Consider the following 23,947-nt stretch of genomic DNA (forward strand, 5'->3'; position numbering starts at 1 on the left):
TTCTATTGCTGAGTGTGTGCTAGTTAAAGAAAACCAGTCATTATTGTGTAAAATGGGATTTCACAAAAATTTAGTACTGTAGAATGTAAATTACCTCTTCTTCTTCTTCAATGTAATTGAATGGGACATCTGGCGTATGATTGGAGCCAGGCGATAATAATCAAAATGCACAATAATTTCTTATTATTTCCAGAAATATGAGATATTTGAACATTGATACTAATTAACAATTCATTGAATATGATATTAAATGAGTGCTGAACCAAGAAGGATAGAATAAGAGTTGGGTGATTTGTGAATTGTGTAGAGTAGCATTGACAAGATTTGAGGGAGTAGATTAGGAGGGTTTTGTCACGTGCAACAAAAGTTAATGATTGCATCGATATGGAAGTTATCTGACACAAGTTAAGGGCTCTCCCTGAATGAAAGGAAGGCCATTAGGTTAAGTTTGTGGGTAAAAGTGAGGCTCACCTATTTAAGGTAAAAATGTTGTACACTACGATATGTAGGATATTTTTTTCAACAGTAATAAAAATCATGTTTAGTTTTACTTTCTGCTTCCTAACTTGCACAATGTACTGGTAATGACAAATGTATCCATCTTCTAGTGTAATAGATTTCCAACAGAAACAGATGCAATGCACTGTCCATCCATCTAAAATTTTCAAAGTTGCTGCTCAACACCAGATGCTCATGTTAAAACATTTTACTAGTTATTGTGTTGAGATTATGAGCTTTAAGTGCCTCAGATGCAGAATCTGTCTTGGAGTTTGTGGAAGAATCATTTATCTTAAATTTTTTGTACTTCTTAAGGCATACTTGTTAAGCTTATTTAAGGCTCATAAGTACTAGTAAGAGGAGCATGAAGCCCTTTTGCATGTTGAGAAGATTTCTCAAGGGGTGTTGATGAATAAGGAAGCTCATAGGACTAACTACATAATTTTAAGCGGGTGAGGATAGCTTGGTAGACACTAGAAGAAACATCTGAAAATGATGGTGTGCCACTATGATTACGTCAATAGGAGACGATTTTTTAGCGATATGGTATTAGAAATTTTAATCTTGTCAGGATCGGACTTCATAAGCAACATGGATTTTTTGAAAGGGTTTACGTTTGGGGCTGCATGTGTTTTTCTCTAACGTGGATGGCATTCTCGTCAAAGTGGCGACCACAGGCGTTAAATCTTGTGTCTGCAGAGAGATATAATTGTGTCCAAACTTGTATCTATAGGCAATTATGCATCCTTTGGGAATGGCTTATCTGTTAGTGAACAAATATGTCTTATCCTAGAATTATAACCTTACCCAAAAGCTATATCTCTTTACGGAAACAAGACCACACCTAAGAAGCAACTCCATCTATCTAGTGGGTGTCATTACATGCATGAGGGTACACCATATTATGTTGTGATCACCCATCAAGACCATACATCAACATGTACCATTGGGTTGCCTACGAATTTTTTGATCGAGATCAAACTAACTTTTGAAGTTGCTTTCTATGGCGTTTGGATGGCACCAGTGATTATGAAAAGGTGGTATTAATTGGTTGCTTCTATCTTGAAGAAGCGTTTCTATGTTCTGTTCCAGAATATTTGAGATGATTCATGATAGATTTGATGTCAAGCAGTATTTTCAGAAAACTCAATCAAATAAGTATTAGGAGATAACTTCATTCTAATGGAATCCACTTGTTAAATATTCTCATCTGTCTACAAGAGAAATCATTAGAAGTTACAAACCTAAATAGTTTCATAAACCAGTTTGTAGATGGGAAATTTAGTCAAAGGAGGAAAATGAAGGCAGTCAATACAAGTTACATGGAGAACAGAGGATTTGGTGAGGAGAACGAGTAATCAATATTTCCCACCTCAAGTTGATCTAGGTTTCTATTCTTTTCAACCTCTAATTACAGAAGTAAAAAATTACTAAATGTGCAGACTTGCTCCTACTTTGTAGTGTGACTCATGAGGTGTAATATTTTCCTTTAGTTTCTGTGTGGGGTGTGTGGGCGTGTGTGTTTCACCTCTACTTACATAAGAAACAAAAAATCTAAATATGCAGAATTTCTTCTGCTTAGTGGTGCAAGTAGGGAGGTATAATTTTTTGTTCAGTTGTGTTATATAATTTTTGTGGAGTTGTGCGTGCGTGTGCACATGCGTGTGCACTTGTTCTCCAGTATCCTCTTACTCAACAAGAATCTCCTCCTCTAATATCATTGTGAAGAGTGTAGTCGTTACTTTAAGACCTATCTGTTGACACAAACACTGCACATGCCCTAAAATGGTCATGTATCGGTACAGAAGCATTGCCTGTGTGTAAATTATCAGTAAAAATTGTGTACACAATACACACATCTGATTTACACTAGAATTTTGAAGCTTGGGATAATCATCTAATCAACTACAAAGCAATCAACAAGGAGGAAATCCAATCCTTTATTTGGTCTAAAAGTCAATGAGTATTCTTCTGTGTTAACAAAGTGCTTTAGTTATGAATGAATTGGACTTGCTCTACTATTTAAATCATGAAACCTTAGATGTCACTACAAAAGCCGCTCCAGGCATATTTTAGCAGTGGATTATATGTATTTACTGTTTGATCTTATCCAATAGCTATGTCCTTTTGGCAAGTTTTGGCGGGAAACTATGGCAAATATGTGGGATTGTTGTCGTTTACTAGTCATTGATTGATCTGCTCCTGTATGCAGTTTCAGTCGAAGGAAGGTACAGTAGGAATGAAAGGCACATTTCCACCATTGGTTGTGGTTTAAATGCAAATTATGTTTCAGTTATTTAGAGGTAACTTTTTAAATGTAGCTCCGCAACTTACAAGTAATGCTGCTACTTTTGGATAGATCTAAATTTGGTGATGAAAGATGAGCGGGCTCTGTCCTGTAACTACTTCCCAGCTGACAGTGTTCCCAAGTGTTTGGAGCCAAATAACCCCACATGCTTCTAGACAAGCGTGATCCTAAAATTTCCATGTCTGGTCTGAAACTCATGGATCTTATATGAGGGTTTGGACTTCAATGTTAGTTGTCGTAACTTAATTCGACATCTTATCTATTTATTATCTTTCCTAGCCATTAGCTATATTGCAGGGTCCGCATGGCATGACCCAAGGGGGCCTCCTTGCTGCATTTGGTGTTCCTTCCATTATTGTAGGACTAGGTTTGAGTCTACCAATTGTTTGCCTAACCATGAGCAATTACTAACATCTTATCTATTCATTATCTTTCCTTGCCATTAGCCATATTGCAGGGCCCCTATGGCTTGACCCAAGAGGGCCTCCTTGCTGCATTTGGTGTTCCATTATTGTAGGACTAGGTTTGAGTCTACCAATTGTCTGCCTAACCATGAGCAATTACTAACATTTTATCTATTCATTATCACTCCTAGCCATTAGCTATATTGCAGGGCCCGTATGGCTTGACACAAGTGCATTTGGTGTTCCATTATTGCAGGACTGGGTTTGAATCTACCAATTGTCTACCTGACCATGAGCCATTACTAATCTCATGGACCACCCTCTCATATAGTGTTTGTTGCATTGTTCAATTGGGCTTAGGCAGAAGACCCTATTTTGGTCCTTAAAAGAAACATATTTTTTTTTAAAAGAAAAAGAAACATAATCTTAGTTGTTTTAGATAGATTAACGGTATAGTCTCTTGTTGTCGGTTTGAATACCATCTAAAAAATATGGTGATAGTAAAAACAATTATTTATAAGTTTTAAATTTTATAATATCTATTAAAAAAATTCAAATTTCAAAGCAATCAAATGAGAACCACCAAGGCATTATGAGGTCGTGGATGATATGCCCCTAATAATTAACAAAACATAAGGGAATGGTATGGAACTCAATTGTTGGTAGCCCCAGAAACTAATCCATCAGAATTTTAGTCTTTGTTAAAAGGACACAATTTCCTTCATCCACTTAAATGGCAACTTAAAAGACAATTCATGTGTATTATAGTCACATGACCAACTTAATGATTTGCCTTTTGGTATTAAGATGTCCATTGAATTTGACCATTAAACTCCTATAGCTAGACAAGCCCACCTTTATAGGTTTCTATCAATTTAAAACCTTGGACAAAAAAAATGTCCATTGAATTTGACCATTAAACTCCTATAGCTAGACAAGCCCACTTTTTTAGGTTTCTATCGATTTAGAACCTTGGACCAAAAAAAAAAAAGGCTGATTTTCATCTTCACGATATGGGTTATCCCATGAGGATATGTATTGTCTTTTATAATGATTATGAGCTAGGGTGTCCAATTTGTAAAGGAGAGAACTACACTTGATGATAGTTTCCGTTGAAATTACGTTGTCTAGTTTGGTAGTTTCTAGGGCATGCCTTGCTTACTACTTAGCCTTAGAATGCAAATTATTAATTTCAAGCGAAACTCGATAACTAATTTTGCAACACAAACCACTGTTATTTCTTTGCAGATCAGAATATGCTAACCTCATAACCCTCTCAAAGGAATAGAATCTGTACTGATCATGAAATTCATAAGATAATTAGAAAGTCAAACTAAATTGTTTGGTTAATAACTATTGATCATAAATTTTTAGGTTGCATTGCTGCTAAATTAGAAGTGTGTGTTTTCTTCCACAACCAACAGAAGCATCATGAAACTTTTTAGAAATTACCTTCAAGAATAATCTTTCAATGCAACTGACATCCTCAAGTGCATCAACATCCTCAAATGAACCAAACCATGCCTATATGGAGGTCTTTGAGTGTTGAATGTTCCACAATGACCATGAACATAAATTATTGTTTATGAGCTAGTTCAAAACTTTGGTAAATCCAATCTCCGCAAACTCAACAATGCAACTGAGATCATCAGGGGCATCAACATCCATCACTAGTGCATTAAGAAATTTGTGTTGGGCTATCACTATTATCTAGACACAAAAATTATGATGTACTTTTAGTACAAGAAACAAAAAAAGAAAAAAGAAAAAAAAATGATACAAAATAATGGATACAACAAAAACATTCAAAGATCCATACTGTTACATTAATATCCAATTGTCTACAAAAAGCTTTGGAAGCAGGTAGCCCTCATAAATAATGGGCCAAGAATGCAAATAAAGCCCACACACCATAACGAACACAAAAAAAGAGAGATCCTCCAAGCACGAGGACTAGCATATACCCCCACAAGAAAGTTCCCTCGCTTTTTCGTTTTCTGTTTATTCTGAGTTCTGACTATTTCAAGTAAGACTAAAGCCAAACCCCTGAAATTATTGCCAGGACCACGAATACTAGCATCAACAATGGTTGCGAGACCAACGCAGTCCCGCCACGGCTCATTAATTCCTCATTCTATTTCTATCTTCCAAAGCTTCCTTTCTCTTTCAACTTCTCTCTTTGACTCAAACCCCAAAAAAGATCTCTACGACCACCATGACTGACATCAACACTGCTCAGCACATCGTGCAGAGTTTGAACACTCCAGTAAGGGCCGATGAAGACAACGAGGACAATTTGATCGATCCAGAGGCTGTGGATGAGCTCAGAGAAATCGAGACTAGAATGGTTCGCCAAGTGTATAGAGAAAGAAGTGTGTCACTTGTAGCAGGGTCTTTTTTTCCATCAGCCAAGTCGGAAGTTGGCAGTGGCAGTTGGGATTGGAATGAAACAAATCCAGACTCCTCTATTAACATTTCATCACTCTTCCCATCCAACAAATCTGAGACTGATAGCAGTCCAGAATTCTCTCGTTCTAATTCTGATTCCATAATGTCAATCTTCTTACCAGCCACATCTCCAATAGAAAGTCCTGAAAACTATGAAATAATTGTTCGAAGTCGTTCCATACCCTCATATTCCATAATGTCAATCTTCCCACCCGCCATGTCTGAAACAGACAGCCCCGATAATTATGAAATAATATTTCGAAATCCTTCCATCCCCTCATATTATCACTTCTTCCCACCATACATGTCGGACACTGACAGCTATGGATCATCAACTCCTAATATTTCGAAATCCTTCCATACCCTCATATTATCACTTCTTCTCACCAAACATGTCGGACACTAACAGTTATGGAACAACTCCTAATCATCAGCTTTCCATACCATCATTATATTTCCCACCCAATGATTCAGAGACTGATAATAGTCGTTCACTAGTTAATGGAATTTCTTTGGATGAGCGCGTCGTGATCTTAGAGATTAAGAAGTTGAGCATCAAAGAGGTGCAGAAAATCAAGTGGAATTTACTGGATAAGAAGATGGAGAAATGGATTCAAGCCATGAAGATTTTGGTTAGGTTGATTCTCAGTGGTGAGAAGAGTATGTCTGATAAGATTTTCAGTGGCGCTGATGAAACCAAAGAGATTCGCTTCATTGAAACCGTGAAAGGTTGTGTGATGCGGCTATTGGATTTTGGTAAAGCCATTGCGAGTGGGAGAAGATTGCCTGAGAACCTCTTTAGGGTACTCGAAATGTATGATGTGATGGCCAAAGCATTGGCACAATTGGAGTGGTTGATTACTAATGATGTCATGATCAATGAGGCCAGAGAGGTGCTCACGGAGCTTGGTGAGGCAGCCAGCTGGACATTTCCGGAGCTTGAGAACGCAATGCAGAATGAGTCCTCGGTGAAAGGTATGCAAAGCGGTGGGATTCACCCACTAACACAGTACGTAATGAATTATGTGCAATTGATTCTGGATTATAGTGATTCTATGAACTTGTTGGAAATTGGTGAAGATGATGATAGTGATGATCACTTGAAATTGACTCCGGTGGCTAGGCGGGTGTTGGTGCTAATAACATCTTTACTGTCTAATCTTGAGGAGAAATCGAAGCTCTATAAGGATTGTGCATTGCAGTATGTCTTTCTGATGAATAATATTCTTTATATAGTGGAGGAGGTGAAGGGTTCGGATGATCTTATGAGTCTATTTGGTGATGATTGGGTTTGTGAGCGTTTTGGGCAGATAAGGCAATACGTGATGAATTATCTAAGGGCTTCATGGACCTACCCATTGTATTGTTTGAAGAATGAAGGGATTGGGAACTCGAGTTATCCCTCAAGGGTGCCTTTAAAGGAGAGATTTAAGAATTTTTATTTGTGTTTTGAGGAAACCTACAGGGTTCAAACTGCATGGAAGGTACCTGATGATCAACTCCAAGAAGAGCTTAGGATATCTATATCGGAAAAGGTAATCCCGGCTTACTGATCATTTATGGGAAGGTTTCAGAATCTAGTAGAGAGTTGAAGGCATGCTGGGAAATACATAAAGTACACAACAGAAGATTTAGAGGGTTATTTGTTGGATTTGTTCAAGGGATCACCGTGAGTACTGCAGAAAAAGTACATAGGATAAAGGAGGACTCTTGCTGTAATGAAGGACAAGTTGGAAAGGAGTGTGCCTGTTAAATGTAGCTTGGTTGTATGATGTCCATTTTTGTTGTTTTTAATGTTATAAACATGGGTTTATAATGTGCTATAGATTTTAGTTTTTGTAGGTAAATCACCATTTTCTACGAAGTAACTTTGTGTCCATATGTACTTAGTTTTTTTTTTTTTTTTTTTTTTTTTTTTGAGAAACATATGTACTTAGTTGGACACCCTATGGGCTACTTGATTGTATACTTGCTGTTCTAGCATGTTTATATTTTTATATCAATTTTGTTCTTGCAATTCTATTGCTGAGTGTATCTGCTAGTGTTTTCTTCAAAAGGTGCATGTTTTCATCCACAACCAACTAAGGCATCATGGAACTTTTTAGAGATCATGCTCAAGAATAATCTTAGGGTTAATTTCTCCGTCCCTCTAAATGATAGGTTCACATTTAATCCCCACAAAATACTCCATGCTGTTAACAATTTCCATCAATTTTAAAATTTTTAAAAAAAATTCTGAAATCAAGCAATGTCCAAATAGTGAATTTCTCCCATCATGAGCTTGTGAATTTTCTGTTTAATTTTGAATTGGCAAAAATTGTTAATGGCATATCATAATCAATCAGGAGGTTGATTTCTTTATAATAGCGTAGTGAGGGCTTGAAGTTGGCCCCATAGTTTTGGGGGGCAGAGCACAATTAACCAAAAATATTAAATACATAAATATATCAACCAAGTATTGAATGTTTGGTTTATTATTGGGATTATCCTACTGATGATGACCATGAAAGCATTGAGGAATAATCTTTTTAGTATATATAGAAAATGAGCATGGAATATTGAGATTAAAATGTACAAATGCTGATGAAGAATACTCGCATGAAGCTCATGGATACAGCAAAATATACAAAAAAGTTATCTCAATCACATTGGAGGAAAAAAACCTACATACCAAAAAAAAAAAAAAACCTTGACAATATTTTTCACATCAATTGAGTACCTACCGCTTACAATCTGCCACATTAGTATATGTCAAATTTTTTGTGTCTCTAGACTTTCTTAGAAAATTAATTACAAATGCCTATCTTAAAATCAGCATAATCAACCCATCTCCAAGAAACCAAAGGACAAGGGCAGAGATCATTACAAGTAAAAGAAAAATAAAAGTACCAAAAAAGGCCAATCAATGTTATTTTTGATATTAAACCCTGTTGTTTTGGGGCAGTAGTAGAACACCATAAAAGAAATCGCCAATATATATCCGGTTGATCTTCTTGGAATCAAGCAGCTGAATCAATTCTTTATTGTGTGGTCTCTTTTGCACGTAATCTTGTCATTCGCTAATGGAGAGTTCTCATGATGCTTCTCTAGCTAACTTCTAATAGCTGTTAGGAAGTTCTTTGTTGTGATAGATATGTTATACATGACAAATACAAGTCACGGAGTCATCTTGATTGAACACTCTGATGCTAACTGATTCATAAAATAATAAAAAAACAAATTTGATGAAATTGCATACTTCCCTAGCCTAATTCTTTTATCAATAACATCATATGAATGTTGATTTAGACATGGAATTCTAATGAGATAGAAGACTTATTATGCACATAATAGACAAGAAGTCAGTTCATTAGCCACACGTGCGCAAAACAAAAGAACTAAACCATGCCATCTATATGGAAGGTCGTGGATGTTGAAGGTTCCACAATGACTATGAACATAATCAAGTTTTATTGTTTATGAGCTCGTTCAAAACTTTGGCAATCAATTCCCACAAACTCAACGCCATGTACTTATTAATCAAAATAGCATCCTCAAGTGCATCAACATCCACCATGGTGCACTAAGAATTTTGTGTTGTGTCAATACTATTTGAATAACATCAGCTGGACTAGCGTCAGATTTTCTTTCAATAACTGGACACAAAAATCATGGGTGTACTAAGAATTTTGTGTTGGGCCAATACTATTTGAACAGCATCAGCTGGACTAGAAATTATGATGTACCTTTTTTTTTTTTTTTTTTTTTGAGAATGAAATTATGATGTACTTTTAAGTAAAAGAAACAAAAAAGGTACAAAATAATGGATACAACAAAAACAATTAAATAATGCATATAATAAGCATCATGCGCAAAATCATCCATACTACTAAGAGCACCTCCAATGGGCTCTTTCAACTCATCTTTAGAGAGCAAGCCCATAAAAAATCGGCTCTAACAACCTCTCCAAAATCCCAACTTTTGCAAATTATTTTTAGTGTTACAACAGTAGCTTTCCTCACCAAAAGAGCATTGTCACTCTCCATCTCCTAGTGATTTTCTCACCTTAAAAACTTCCACAGTTGAATAATAGAAACAAATCTTTCTCTTTCCTCTCATTCTCTTTGTTCACCAGCTGCTTCTCATTCTCTCTCTCTCTCTCTCAGATGTATCTAAACGGACATGCACAATCATAACCCAACACAATCTTATTCTCATAAAACCAATTAAAAAACAGAGAAGTTGATCTGACCCAATTCAGGCCGCATGCATGGAGTCTAAACAAGTTGAACCAAAAAAACACGCCTCCACTTCTCTGAAAACCTTCTCGATCTATTGTTGGAACTTGGACAACTCGACCTAACCAGAAAGCAAATTCAAGCCCATTGTCTACAAAGAGAATTGGAGGCAGCCTCACAATTAATGGGTCAAGAATGCAAATCAAGCCCACACATTATGTTAAACATTAATGGTGTATTTGGATACCACTTATTTGTTGAAAATTGAAAATTTATTGCTAAAAATACTATAGCAAACTAATTTTACAAGTGTGAATAGTGCCGCATGACCCAAATTTACCTAGAAGTCTGTGTTTTACTGACTTTTGTGGATCTGTAAACAATTCCTATAAGACCCCCTAAAAAAACGCATACACACAGGCAAAACGCCCAATTCAAACGCATTAAGAAAAACCACATATTTTTTTATTTTTTATTTTTTTTTATCTTGCATCTATGTGTTTAAAACCCAATCCTCTCCGAAAGAAAGTTCCCGCGCATTACTTCCTCGTTTCCTCACCATGTCCCTTTTGTTAAAAATCACCACACCAAACCTAGTTGGAGGGAATTAACCCGAATTCCCAACTTGTGAGAAACAACAAAATAGAGAAAACACATGCCAAAGAAAGCAATCAAACGCACAAGACAATATTTACGTGGTTCGGCAATTTGCCTACGTCCATGGAGTTGCAAGGATTTCGCTATTATCAGAGAAGAAGAAAATACAAGGTGCGGCTACAAGATTTTTCACACTATCTCAAAAAACATGGCAACAACCCTATAAAACCCTAATCACCAAAGTCGGTTCCATAATGGGCTAAACAGGCCAAATTTTTTTTTCCTGAGGGCCCCCAAGAGGCTCCACTCCATGGACTAAGCCTCAGTAAATCTTCCATTAAAAACCCCGCAATATTATTAGGGTCGGGTCTGATCGTCAAACCAGATCAAATAAAACTAGGCTCCACAAAGCCCAACAACCTTCCCAACCAGCCAATTCATTTTGCATCTTTTTCTGCTCAGTTTCTGCCAAGAGTCTAAATCCAAAAGACCAATTATTTCAGTATTACACTATTATCGGAACTTGGTGGTGTTCTTTCCTCTTACATTTTATGTATGTAGGACTATACCATGAATTTAATAATTCTCTACTTCCTTTCTCTTCCAATTTCTCTCTTTAACTCAAACCCAAAATCATGGCTACGACCACGACAACTAGCATCAACACTAGCGGCATAGTGAACAGTCTCAACACATCAGTGAGAGCCTGGTTCCAAAAGCTTCTCTAAGGATGATCGAGATGATGACATTTGCGTTGATTAGGGAACGATTTACTCAAGCTATGACGAAGAGTATATCCAAGTCTATAGAAAAAGAATACTAGTAGGAGGGTCAATTCTTCCACCAGAAAATTCGAAGTTTGGTAGTGGCCGTTGGGATTAGACTGGAACACTTGACATTTCATCAGTATTTCCAGCCATCAAGTCTGAGACTGATAGTAGTTCACTATTCTCTCATTCCAGTTCCAATTCCATAATGCAATCTTCCCACCAGACAGGTCTCAAATAGACGGTTTTGAAAATTATGGAATAATTATAGCTCGAAATCCTTCCATGTCATCACTTTTCCCAACTTACCTTTTGGACACTGCCAATTCGGTATCTAATGAAACATCTTTGGATGAGTGGCTCATGATTTTAGGGATCGAGAAGTTGAGCCTCTTAGTGGTTAAGAAACTCAAGTGGAACTTACTAGATGAGAAGATGAAGAAATGGATTCAAGCTAAGAAGAATGTCGTTAGTGGCTACTGTGATCAGATATTCTGAAAAACCGATGAAACCAAAGAGATTTGCTTCAACAAAACTGTGAAAGGTTGCGTGATGCAGTTGTTGAATTTTGGTGAAGTTGTTGCGATCGGGAGAAGATCCCCTAAGAAGCTCTTTAGGATACTAATGTGTGATGTGATGGCCAAGGCGTTGGCCCGACTGGGGTGTTGATTACGGATGATGTCGTGATCAATGAAGTGAGAGATTTGCTCTTTGGTCTTGGCAAGGAAGCTTGCAGGACATTTGCTGAGTTTGAGAACGCAGTGCAGAGTGAGACCTCAAAGAAGCCCATGCAGAGTGGTGAGATTCACCTGTTGATGCGGTACGTGATAAATTATGTGAAATTGATTATGGATTATAGTAATACTCTGAACTTCTTGTTGGAAATTTGTGAAGGTGATGATCAATTAGAGCCTTTACGAAATGATGATAGTGATAGCTTGAAATTGACTCCTATAGCTAGGTGATTGTTGGTGTTAATAACCTCTTTACATTCCAATTTTAAGGACAAATCGAAGCTCTATGAATAATATTCTGAAAGATTTGGATCTTGGTGGGCAATTAGGTGATAATTGGGTTTGTAAGCGACATGGGCAGATAAGACAATTTGCTTGGAATAATTTTTAGGCTTCATGGACCAAGGTGTTTCATTGTTTGAAGGATGAAGGGATTGGTGGGAGCTCGAGTAATGCCTTGAGGGTGGCTTTGAAGTTGAGATTTAAGAGTTTTAATGCATGTTTTGAGGAAATCTATGGGATTCAAACTGCTTGGAAGGTTTGGGAATCAAGTAGAGAGTGGAAGGCACGCTGAGAAATACGTAAAGTACACTGCAGATGATTTTGACAATTATTTGTTGGATTTGTTTGACAAAATAGAAGGGAATGGTATGGAGCTCAATTGTTAGTAGCCCTAGACAACAACCCATTAGAATTTTACCCAAGTTAAAAGATAGAATTTCCTTGGATCCACTTAAAAGAATTTCATTAGAATTATAGTCATATTACCAACTTAATAGTCATGTAATTTGTTTAAATGTTTTAATGCGTGTGATTTAATACATGTGCATGGTCTTATAAACCAAGACATCATGGATTGTAGGCTCCAACCCAGTTTGGAGGAATTCTCAAGTTAAAGCCAAGTCCTGCTTTTCATAACAAGATCTCCATTTAATTGGACCATTTAAGTCCTACAACTAGTCAAGCCCACCTTTTTGGGTGTCAATCAATTTAGAACCTTGGACCAATGTTATTGATTCTGTTTCGTTACAGCCAGAATGGCTAAAATTTCTTGTATCAGAATGGAAACACCTTTTATTCCACCTCAGATAAAATTTCGGCCAATTTCGATCTATTTCGGTTAATTTCTGCCAAAGTACATATTTCAGCCGGTATGAATTTTGGGTTCCTTTTCCCTTTCTAAACCTACCTATTTTGTCTTCTTGATGGGTCTAAACTCTAAACTTAACGCAATTGTTTCTCCTTCAGCTTCATCCTTGTCAATGAAAGTTCTAGAAAAGTGATTGGGTCAAGCATTTTTCAAAGAGAATTTTGCATAAGTAGAGGCAATCTTAGAGCTGACCATAACGGGAGAGGAGAGGGAGAGTGAGACCAGTAGCAGACTACCATGAGGAAGAAGAGAGAAGACTAGATTGTTTATAGAACTAAAGTTGAATTCCAATTGGATTTTAATCCGCCTCAACTCTGCTAGCACGTGGAACTCGAGTCTCTAAGACTAAGACTTGAGTTCTTGCTCTGCTTTCCTTCTTCCTTCATTCTTTGTTTCTTTCCCCATCCTTTTTTTTTTTCTCCATCTTCCTGCCGTCCCACTATTCTTCTTCTCCTTTCTCAAACATCCAACATGTTCTTCTTCTCCCACTCTCCTTTCTCTGCTTCATTATTTTTTTCTTTGGGTTTTTTTGGGTGTTGTTTCTCTCTAGGTCTCTAGGAGGGGTTGTTGATGTGTTGTTTCTTTAAGGAAAGATTCAAGTTCCACGCAGATAATTTTTCACCTTAGTTCTATTAGCACCTGAAACTCAAATCTCTAGGACTCGAGTTGCTATAGTGAACTTAAGTTTAATAGACTGGAGTTGTTAATTTCCTAATTAGTTTTAGAAACGTGCCAACTAAAGAAATTGTTAGCATTTCGGTGTTAAATTGCAAAAAAATACACTAAAGTCCTAAAATCAAAAAAGAAGAAGAGAACTTCAAAGAAAATTTTGAATCCACGGCTGTGATGGCATTTGGATGTGGGAATATTGGGATTTGGACTTAAGAGAAAAAGGAAGATAGGGGAATATGTAAGAAAGAGAAGATAGAGAAATACACAAGAGAATTACTAGGTGGGGTTAGTTTTAGAGAGGATTGAATAAAGAGAGATAATAACCTTTTTCTCTTAAGTCCTCTCTCTATCAAATCCCAATATTCCCACATCCCAAATCCCATCACAGTCGTGTATTCAAAATTTTCTTTGAAGTTCTCTTCTTCTTTTTAGGTTTTAGGACTTTTGGTACATCAAAATAGACCGGTATCGAAATATTTTATTCCATTGTACAAACTGAAACTGAAACGGTATTCATAAAATTGCCTTGGATATAAAAGCAAAGGGTTGAATTGCCTCTTCACAATATCGATTACCTCCTGATGATATGTTTTTTAATTTATAATGACCATTAATCACATAATTGGTTTACCAGTTCACCCTGCACAGTATTTTTGATAATTGGTTCACCCTGCATGTTAGATTAGATGGTGTTAGGATACTTTTTTTTACACCTAATTTTATTTAAGTACCACCTATTTATTTTCAAATACCACTAATAAGTTATTGGGTTTTCCCACGTATTTTTCGCTCTATTATTATGTTAATCACAAATATTTTATATCTCATTATGTAAATTGGGTCATGATATAAACTATCATAAAAAGCCCAAAAAACTCATATTTTACCCAATTTTATTATCATTATTTAGCTAAGTCCAAAACTGGCCCTATGAGCCCAATACACACATCCTATTCTATTTAAAGACCAAGAATACTGATGCTTGAGAATATTTGAAAAGCTCATGATTTAAACCCATGACAATTTTATCAATGGAATTCAAATCCATAATCAAAACTCATGGTTTAAACTCATGGCAATTTATTTATCCAAAACCCAATTCTTATTAGCAATATCAAAGCCCAATTTTCATTGGCAACATCAAAGCCCAATTCTCATTGGCAATATCAAAGCCCAGTTCTCGGTGGCAATATTTAAAACCTAATTTTCATTGGCAACATCAAAGCTCAATCCTCATTGGCAATATCAAAACCTAGTTCTCGCTAGCAATATCAAAGCTTAATCCTCATTGGCAATATTAAAACCCAGTTCTTACTAGCAATATTTAAAGCCCAAATCTCATTGGCAATATCAAAAACTCAATTCTCATTGGCAATATCAAAAACCCAACTTACGTTGGCACTATTAAAAGCCAAAACTAACTACTTGGCTTTATTTTATCAAAAGCCCAAGGTTATTAATACTTGGCAAAATACTATATCATAATTATTTCACTTAAAAGTCCAATAATGAACAATACTTTAGATTCTTAAACTTATCTATATCTATTTAATACTAAAAGCTGAAATATGACAATTAATGTTGTTACGCTCACATTGAGTCATGTCAGCAGCTATGTCATTATCATCTTTTTTCTTGAATTTCTTCTATAATTTTAAAATAGTTTTTCTAAATTTTAAAATACTAAAAAAATGAAAATAATTCTTAGCCTTATCTCTACTATAAAGCCCAATCTTTATAGCTTTAATTCCACAATAAAGCTCAAGCCCAAGCCCAAGCTTATGTCTCACGGTTTCAAATCCCCTTTCTGTCTCCTCACCTTTTGGTTTACTGTGTTTCACGATTTCTGCCTCCCCGCCTTTTAAACGGCAACCCTTCATCAGTGTTAATTTTTCAGCGGTTTCAATTCCTCAATGACAACCCTTCAGCTTTTGCTAATGCCAGCTTGGAATAGCAGTCTCTCTGTCTTCCCTCCTTTGTCTCTTCCTTTCCTCAAAATATATTAATACTGACAAAAGGTGGATGATTTAGTTCAGGTATCTGTGCTCCATTCTTGTGACTGCCCCGCATAATAATTCAATGTAAGGATTAGATTATTTTGATTGAATTTTTTTTTTCTTTTAAAATTTTGTTACTGCCTCTTTCGTGCTATGATATGGATGATTGTTATGTTGATTTTTCTTTGAATTTGATTTTTTTTAGGATGTTGAATTTTTGATTGCTGGGTTTTTTAATTGGAGCTCTATCTCTTTTGTATTGTGGGTCAAATATGGGTTAGTGTGATTCTGATTTCTTCGTGTAGTGCTGTTGTGTGGATACCTCAACAATTTGGTTTGGTTAACATGTGGGTTTTTTAATTGGAGTTCTACCTCTTTTGTGTTGTGGGTCATATATGGGTTTATGTAGATATTGTTTAATGAAAGAGGTTGAATAGTTCATGCAAACTTATTTCCCATATGATATGAGCGGTTGCCCCAAATTTATAAAAAGTGAATAAGAGTGGTCCAAAATTTCCCATCTTCAATGTTTTGGTATTGACGCTATTAAAATTTGTCCCTAGCTGCGCAAATTGGTCCAAGACAGATCCCAGCTATAAGTTTTCTCATATTGAATCAACCAAACAATTATCAAAGATTGCCAAATTCACTTTTAGTTTTTTTTTAAATTTTTTTTTAGTTTTTTTTTTTTTTTTTAATTTTTTTTTTTTTCGCGTTTAATTTTCCAGCTATACTTTAAGAAGTAATAATAAAATGGAATGTTCTATTCTCTTCAGCTGCAAATGGTCGAAATTCAAGAGCTGCATGTGATGACAAACCAAATAAGAGAAGCTCCAGATTTGTTTGCGCAATGGTAACACAAAAACAATGTGGTTAGTCCATCTTCTACTCTCTCTTTTCTTTTATAAATTTCTTAAATTTTTTTTCTCTGTTTTATTTCTGTGTAATTCCCAAATTTTGAATGTGCCTATAGGGTTATTTGATGATTATCCAGTTGGGGAGAGATGAGAAATTTTTTCCCTGCAAACAAGTTCAGGTATTTAAATTTCACCTTCTACCCAAGTCATTATTTTCTTTCTCAGCATAACACAATGCAAGACTAATGCAATGATATATTTTTCTAGCTTAGATTATTGGGAGAATTTATGTGAAACAATCTTGGACAATATTAAGGGTCTACTTAGATCCACAGGAAATTTTAGGAAACATATGCATAATTTTTCAGATCTATAAAATTTTCATTTGCCCAAACTTAAACACTCAAAAAAACCTCATACAATCTAAGTTTCATAGACTACAAAAAATCTTTTTTTACAAATTCCTGATGCAATAAGCTATTATTGGAATAAAGTATGCTTAATATAAGAACACCAAAATTAGCTTAAAATTCTGCAGGGCAAGGATTTTGTTATTATAAAGAAAACAAACTTTTCCCTATCCTATCTGCCTTGACTAAGTTAAGCAGGAAGTATCATATTCTTTTTTCCTTTTCTTGTCTTGGATTTTTCCATTTTGCATGATAAGTAATGTCTATAATTCTGTTTATCCAAAAAAAAAAAAAAAAGAGTCTCTAATTCCATTGTTTTACTATTTCATTTTTCCATCTGCTCTACTTAATAGAGTGGAGAGTGTCCCCATTTATGATGACTCAATTCTTGATAGAGCCTTATGTAGGAATTGGAGTCTCAATTCTAATGTCCCTTAAGTCCAAGTAATGGAATGGACAGGATTCATCTGTATAGTTTTGTATAGGTGATTTTGCTGTAATTTAGGTTCTCTTTTGCTGTAACAGTATCAGTTTTTGTGTTGTATATGGAGGTTGCAAGTTGCAGCTAAAGCTGCAATATGCTATATAGAATGATGCAGAGCTTGCTCTGCTATTTGGTTGTTTGGCTTGTGCCAGTGTTTTTTTTTTTTTTTAGATAGGGATTAATTTAAAGATTTTGAGTTTATTTACGTTGCATGCATCATGTGAGCCTAGATTTTTGGGTTGGGTCTCATCCTGTGTGATTTCAACGACTATTTGTGTAGGTATGTGTAAGTATTTTCTGTCAATTTTGTGTGTAAGTATTTGGGTTGGGTCTTATCCTGTGTGATTTCAATGAACATGTAGTGTAAGAGTATAACTTTTGCTGTCATTTGTCAACCACTTTGTTTTATGGATATTGGAATTGTTGTATAACTTAATTTGGTCCTTTGAATTGATTCTGTTGTGGACCTATTTTACGTGTAATTTAATAATTTTGTAGAATTTGAGTTTGATTCATTTCTATCTGTTTAAAAGATTCAGTTTTTGGAAATTCTGAGAATTGGGGTTTTATATATCAAATTTTTTTTTTTTTTTGGAGATGTGGGTTTGTTTATAAATCTATTATACGATGCTGGGTCTTGTATATTAATATTTGAATTGTTGTCATCTAAGACTTTTTAGGGATTTTTATAGGTTTGGGGTCATCGGGAAGATGGGTTTGATTGAATAAAGAAAAGGGGCTATTTGGCACAATATTTGTGAAATTCATAAGATTTCAACAATAATTATGTTTTGTTTGGTTTTTGAGATAAGGTTGGAATAGAAAATTAATTTGGGTTTTTGACTGCAGTTTGATTTTGATGGTCAATGTAACAGAACTTTGTGCTATTAGGGAGCTTGGTACAACTTTTCGTTTTAGTCCTAGAGTGGTTGTATAGCTTGGGGACTAAAACAAAATAAGTAGTAAGATTAAAGAATTTTTTTTTCCAAGCGTTTTTCTCATCAACCAAAGAGTTGTTGTAATTTGATTCAATGGACCACCTTATGCTGGTTGATGACACATTGGGCGACGGTTTGGATTTAGAAGTTGATGGCTTAATTAAAGTGTGACAACATAGTGGATAAAGATGTGAGTGATGAAGAGATTGAAGCAGAAGAATTGGAAAGGCGAATGTGGAAGGATCGTATCAAACTCAAGAGGATTAAGGAAAGATAGAAGATTGTAGCCCAACAAGCTGCAAAGAAGCAGAAGCCCAAGCAGACCACTGAGATCAGGCTTGGAGGAAGCAGAGCATAGATGGGATTCCCAAGTATATGCTGAAGCTGATGGAAGTTTGCAAAGCTCGCAGCTTTGTCTATGGTATCATTCCTAAGAAGGGTAAGCCAGTAAGTGGTGCTTCTGACAACATTAGAGCTTGGTGGAAAGAAATAGTGAAGTTTGATAAGAATGGGCCGGCAGCCATAGCCAAGTATGAAGCGAAATGCCTTACCATGAGTGAGGTAGAAAATAATTAGAATGGGAACTCTGAAAGCATTCTCCAAGACTTGCAAGATGCTACTCTTGGGTTACTTTTGTCTTCTTAATTGCAACACTATGACTCCCCTAAAAGGAAGTACTTGCTAGAAAAGGGAGCTCTGCCACCTTGGTGGCCAATTGGAAACAAAGATTGGTGGGTAAAGTTAGGGCTACCCCATGGTCAAAGATCTCCTTATAAGAAGCCACATGATTTGAAGAAGATGATGAAGAAAGTTGGAGTATTAACATGCTGGATTTGAATGAATGCAATCACATGCTGCAATCTTATAAAAAAAAAGAAGTTGTGCACATCACTTTCAAGGATTTTGCAATCATATGCTGTTGAATGCAAATTAAACTTGAAATTTCATATTTACATGTTTGTACATACCAAATTAAAAATGTCATCTTAAGTTTGATTGCTCATATAAATATTTATTCTTAATGTGCTACTACTTTAAAGTAGTGAGAAGGGAATTTGAATTGTGCATGTCAATCTATAGAACAAATGGGTTTTGATGGATAGCTTAGTGATATTGTTATGTTCTGGTCTTTTGCAGGACGGATGAATAATAAAACACTTCATAGTGATTGACTTTGCATGGATTGTAAAAGGATTCACATTTCAAAGATATTTCTGAATGCATTTTTTTAAACTATTTGCTTTGTCTTTGCCCATTAAACAATAAGTTAGATCAAGAGTTGCACTTATCAAGTTAAAAAAAAAAAAGGATCAAGAGCTGCATATTGAGAAATTGATTCTTTCTATCTTTGATCTTAAAAAAAGAATCAGATTCAATTCCAATTGCATTAACAAATTCTATTATTTTATATGGATTGTAAATAATATAAAATGTCTTTTTTAATGAGTGCTTTATGAATTATTATTTATATTAGTTTAAAATATTATTGATTGACGATTGTGAAAGGGGGTTCTTTTATTTTTGCTTTGTTTTATGCTTTGTCAATGGGTATCATGACAACAATCTAAAATTGAATGGAAAGACATTTGTTTTCCAAATACAATTGAATGAATATAATCTCAAGTTTGGATGGGAATTCTACATAGATAAGAAAGTTTTTGACTCAGTTGTAGAAATTGACAAAAACATTTAGCTTGAGAAGTGCATTTTTTTTTAATATAGCAAAATTACAAATTTGATATCTAACTTCTACATGACGTAATACATTTCTCAACATGTCTTATTGACGAGCGTATGTTAGTGGTACTTCAAATAAGAACAACAAAGGAAGAAGATACAAAAAGTACTTTAAGTTGTCTTTCAATTTATTGGAAATTGATATTTTAGCATTTATTAGATATTTGAGGATGTAGAGGATTGAAATCCTAATTTTATTTTTAATTTAAATTTGATTTATATTTTCCACTTCGTAATTTAATGTTTCATATCAAGGATAGGAATCCTAATGGGAGATCAAAGATGAAGAAACAAAGAATTGTTTCAATCTTCAAACCCAATAGCTTTCCTGTGCATCGCACGGGTTAGCGACTAGTTACTATAATATTACAAGCTTATAGAATTTATGAATTATCTATTCTCAAAACCCATGACAATCGTCTATAAAAGCCCATGGAAAGTTATGATTATTTATCTTAGACCCATGACATTTATTTATTTCATATCATATTATAAACTTATGTTCACTGTCTATCTTACATCACAACATTCATAATATTTATTTCCAAAACTCATGAAAATTATTCACCTTACAAGCATATTATGATAAAAAAACCATGAGAATATCACATTATTCCACTATAGTGGTTTTTACCGTATTTGAAACCTATGGATATTGCCTCTATTTAAAACCCATGGTAAATATTATTCTCAAGAAATATTGGAGATTTGGAGGTCATTATTTAAAAGCCCAAAGAAAATATCATTTACAAAAATAATCCATAGCAAAAATTATGAGAAACTATACAAGTTGTTATTTAAAGCCCATAAAAATTAATACCCAAAACCTATCATAAATATTTATTAAAACTCATGGATTCATTTTATTTCTACTAACAACTAAAGCCCATGTGGAATAAAAATCCATGGCAATATATGGTAGCTTTGTCCATTTTGTAGGGCTCACAATGAGAAAGCAAAAGGATAGGCCTAAGTGGAGAGAACCACCAAGTCAGAGGCCCACCAAAATACTTAGCCCTTATGGCCAAGTCCAACATGAAATCTCAGCCAAAACAGCCCATATGTGCAAACTAATCTCGTTGGAGAACTCCATTTAGTTCTACCTTCTACTCGAGGTCACCTCAAGAAGCAACCTTCTGCTCGAGGTCACCTCAAGAAGCAACCAAGTTCTCAAACCAAATTAGGAGTTGGCCACCTGTTTCACTGCCAACTCTGACGTGAACAGTACCAGAGGTTGACACCTAAAAGGCTAATGGGCAATAAATTCCCTTTTTCCCCAAGTTTTGGGCACAACTCAAGGAAGTCAAAACTAAGACCTCCAAGCTCATAAAATCCTCAACCAAATAGTTTATTATATTACTAAAAATATATGTAATTGGTTCATGAACCAAGACCATGAATCTAGAAGGGGAAAATTTGGGAACATGTGGTTTGGAGGGCATAAAAGTATCTCTAGCAGAACCCTCTGAAGTGGACTTAAACTTTGACACCTGGCTTAGGATGTTGAATCCTACTTTCTAAGGTCCAAATCTCAGTTGCAGTACTAGGATCCCTCCTTAATACCTGCCTTAATTCCATTGGCTGAACACAATCTCAGAATTCTTAGCATTTAATGCAAGATTATACTAATTTTTACCCATGTGTGACATTGCCCAAAGAAGCAAAATAGCCCTAAAAGCAAATATCCCATTTTTGGCCAAATCTTAAGATAATTAAGTTTGTTGTCTTGCCCCTGATCAATCCTACGTTTTTGGAACTTTTCTAATCAATCCCTTAAGTTTCACTATAACATGGAACTACCATCAACTCATGGAAGACAACAAATCTTATCACAAAATACCCCACCCATCATACTATTTTCAGCCCATAAGTTAGTCCCTTAGTTCAGAAACTAGCCTTTAGTCCATAAATGCTCATATAAACTTGCCCATAAACATCACATTCCATCTTCTTAGAAGATCCCGACACCTTAAAATAGACACCAAACCCCTCTGAAATTTTTGATTTTCTTATCACTTTGCTTGTGGCTCAACTCTCCCCAAGCTCATAAATCATCCCCTTAGCCCACACTCACTTAGCCTTAGACATTCTTTTTCTTTTTCTTCATATTCACAGCCCATAAATATTTCCTAATCAGTCACAAACAATTCGTTGCCCATAAAACCCTTAGCCACAACATTAACTCCATCACACCACCACAAGCTTAAATACCTACTCACTCAAAAATAGCCTACACTACACCATTCATGCCCCACATATAGATATTCCAAAAATCTTAGTTCAATATGTGTTGCACATCTCTCTCTCCCTTCATTCCGTCCTATTTTTTCCTCTTTTACTTGTAATTATGAAGCCTTTAATCCTTCTTTATTGTTATTAGGGGAAATTACACTTTACCCATCTGTGGTTTGGCCCATTTTAACAATGCGCACCCATGGTTTAAAAGTTGTCACTTAACCCACCTGAGGTGGCCTCTGTTAAACCTCCGTTACCCACCTCTACCCTCTTCATTAAAAAATCTTCTTTACTATATAAGCCAAAATTAGAACCTAATTAGAACCCTAAAAAAAAAAAGGATTGAACTCTCTCCCTCTCTCTAGAAACCTTAAAAATCCCGAAACCCATAATCCCTTTCCCTCTTCACTTAGATTGCCAAAGTGAAATCTGAACGCTTGTAAGCAAGGAGGTGTATTGAAGCTTGGGTTTTCCTTTCCTATAAATTTTCTCACCAACCAAACAAGAGTAAATCCCTAATTTTATCAACTTGTGTTCACCACGCCAAAAAAAGGAAAAAAGAAAAGAAAATATTGCTAGCAGAGAGAGAATTGCAAGCAAGCAAGCCTCAGGTCTTGGCGTCAAAGCACACAAATGTTCAGATTTCAAAGTTGCCAACACAAGCACCTGCTCCTAAAGCTTCAACGCCGTCACCTTCAGTTAGAAAGACTCCAGTGCCTACTCCATCTCTGGCAGTGGTGAACTCTCCACCATCTCTTCCTCTAGCTTCTTCTAAGGCTTCGGTGAGTCCTCCATCTTTGATTAGTACACCTGCCAAAGCTCCTAGACTGGCTCAGAGTGGCACCGTTTTGGACAGAGTTGGGTTCATTGTCGGATCTGGGTTCACTGTCGTTTTGGATCTGGGTTCGTTGCTGAATCTAGATTCATTACCGGATCTACTGGATCTGGGTTTGCTGCCAGATCTGCTGGGTTTACTGATAGATCTATTCGATGCCGTTTTGGATCTGGGTTCGTTGCCAGATCTGCTGGATCTAGGTTCACTACTATTTTGGATCTGGGTTTGCTGCAGAATTTGCTGGGTTTGCTACCGGATCTATTTGATGCCATTTTGGATTTGGGTTCGCTGCTGGATCTATTAGATTTGGGTTCTATGTTTTTTTGGGTTTAGCTGTTTTATTGTATTTATTCATTATTCATTCATTCACAGCATGTGATGTTTTGTCATGGTATTGACTATACCCATTAATATAATTCAGGCAAAAAAAAAACTATTAATATAATTTCTTCTTTATTCTTTTAATTTTGCAATTGGTGTTAAATATTATGAAATTTTTATTTTTGAAAGTCTAAGGAAACAAACTTTATGGGTTTGAATTGCGATTAGACAGAAATCAATTGGTGCTTGAGTTCAATAAAATATAACACACAAAAGGATCAAGTTGCTTTATATATGAGGTTGCTTGCAAGTGTTCGGATTTCACTTTGGCAATCTAA

At 35.6% G+C, this 23,947-nt stretch overlaps 2 pseudogenes; both read left to right on the top strand.

The window, feature by feature from the left end:
• Positions 1 to 5,425: 5,425 nt before the first annotated feature.
• Positions 5,426 to 7,460, top strand: LOC115963556 (annotated as a pseudogene).
• A 4,064-nt stretch (positions 7,461 to 11,524) lies between these two features.
• Positions 11,525 to 12,641, top strand: LOC115963557 (annotated as a pseudogene).
• Positions 12,642 to 23,947: the final 11,306 nt, after the last annotated feature.

This window comes from Quercus lobata, chromosome 10 (genome assembly GCF_001633185.2).
Source record: "Quercus lobata isolate SW786 chromosome 10, ValleyOak3.0 Primary Assembly, whole genome shotgun sequence".
In the NCBI taxonomy this organism is placed as follows: domain Eukaryota; kingdom Viridiplantae; phylum Streptophyta; class Magnoliopsida; order Fagales; family Fagaceae; genus Quercus; species Quercus lobata.